The sequence below is a fragment of the Macrotis lagotis genome, chromosome 2, assembly GCF_037893015.1.
Source record: "Macrotis lagotis isolate mMagLag1 chromosome 2, bilby.v1.9.chrom.fasta, whole genome shotgun sequence".
Classification (NCBI taxonomy): domain Eukaryota; kingdom Metazoa; phylum Chordata; class Mammalia; order Peramelemorphia; family Peramelidae; genus Macrotis; species Macrotis lagotis.
Window position 1 is genome coordinate 23,830,362 of NC_133659.1, and position 2,002 is coordinate 23,832,363.

Here is a 2,002-nt window from a genome sequence, read left to right on the forward strand (position 1 = left end):
GCAGCCTCAAGGGCCGTCTCAGGTTCATCAAAATTTATTTCCATGGTGCTGAAGAAACCTTGTGCTTTTGGAAGGAATGAATTTCCTGAATATTTCCTGAATAAACCAGAAATCCCATGGTACTGAAATAACCTAATCATCAACAGTGAGAGCTTCAATCATTGAAAAATAAGCATATCCCAAATGACTTGACTTCTTTTTAAGCACCAGACCTATTAAACTTGGAGCCAGATCTCCCCAGGTCATTATTTCCTTCCTCTCCAGTTCCAGAAAGGGAAACTGAGGCGGGGAGAAAGGAAATGACTCACCCCAGGGTGCCCTAGTTAATTTGGGTGGTAATTCATTGGGTTAATTATAGTTGATATCTCAGGGGCCCCAGGGGAACTGCCTTCCCTTTGAAAATCGAGGACCCAGGTGGGGAGGGCCAGAGCGGCTCCGGGAAGCCCCGGATTTCTAGATGGAAGGCTCTTTAGGACCAGCGCCTCTTCTGGGGGGGCCTCAGTTTTCTCCCTTTGAAAGCAGAAATGAGGCGGTACCTAATGCACCGGTCTCTGGGCCCCAGGGCGCTCTGCTTTTAGAGCCCCAGAGGTAGCAGCTCCCACTGTCTGGCCTGCCCTGGGAGGGCTCTGAAGTGCATTTTCCTGATATTTAATCCAAATTGTTAGTCTCTCTCTCTCTGTCGGTGAACGGGGGGGGGGGGGGGGGGGGGGGGGAGAGGAGGGAGGGAGAGGGGGAGAGAGAGAGTGAGAGAGAGAGGAGGGAGGGAGAGGGGGAGAGAGAGAGTGAGAGAGAGAGAGAGGAGGGGGGGAGAGGGGGAGAGAGAGAGTGGAGAGAGAGAGAGAGAGAGAGAGAGAGAGGAGGGGGGGAGAGGGGGAGAGAGAGAGTGAGAGAGATGAGAGGAGGGGGGGAGAGGGGGAGAGAGAGAGAGAGAGAGAGGAGGGAGGGAGAGGAGGAGAGAGAGAGAGGGAGAGGGAGGGAGGGAGGGAGAGAGGGAGAGAGAGAGAGAGAGAGAGAGAGAGAGAGCCAGAGAGCGGGCGAGCGTCCGTCTGTGTCTGTCCCTCCGCCGCTCGGGACGAGGGCAGCGCAGCGGTCCCGGGCGGCCAGGGCCGGCCCCGAGCGCCTCTGGCTTCTCCCTCCCTTTGTTCGCGCCCGGGCCGGGCCGTGGAGACGGAGCCCAGGCCCGCGGCCGCTACTTTGTATCCAACTTCCCTTCGCGGCGCGTTAGCCTCGCCTCCCGGGGCCCCTCCCCCGGGCCCCCCCCGGGCCCAGGAGCTCCCGCGCTCCGTGCCGGGGGGCTGCGCGCCTCGCCCGCCTCCCCCGGGGCCCCCCGCCCCCCTCCCCCGGGGCCCCCTCCCCCCAGGACCCCCTCCCCGGCCCCCCCCCCTCCCCCGGGCCCAGGAGCTCCCGCGCTCCGTGCCGGGGGCTGCGCGCCTCTCCCGCCTCCCCCGGGGGCCCCCTCCCCCCCAGGACCCCCTCCCCCGGCCCCCCCGGGCCCCGCCACCCCCCCGGCCCAGGAGCTCCCGCGCTCCGTGCCCGGGGGCAGCGCGCCTCGCCCGCCCGGCTTCTTCAGTCCGCCCCGGCCCGCGCTGAGCCTCCGTGTCCCGGCCTGGGCCGGGAGAGAATGGGCAGCGGGGGAGGGGCGGCCCCCGGGGCTGGCGCGGCGCCCCGGCCGCTCTCCGGGGCCCTCGGCGGGCACCGGCCGGCGGGCACCGGGCACCGCGCCGCCCGCGCCCCCCTCAAACCGCCTCAACCGCCGCCCGCGGCGCGGCCCTCGCCCCGCCCCCCCCCGGCACGCGGGGTCGGGCCGGCTCCCGGGGGGGGCGGGGGCGGGGCGCTCCGGACGCGCTCGGCCAATCCAGGCGCCCCCGCTCCTGGTCCGATCCTCTGCGCGCCTCGCCATTGGCGGCGCCGGGGTCTCGGCCCACCGAGCCCCGGGGCGGCCGAGCCAATCGGGCGGCGGCTCGGGGCCCGGCCCGGCTCCGCGCTGGGCGTGGCGGCGGGC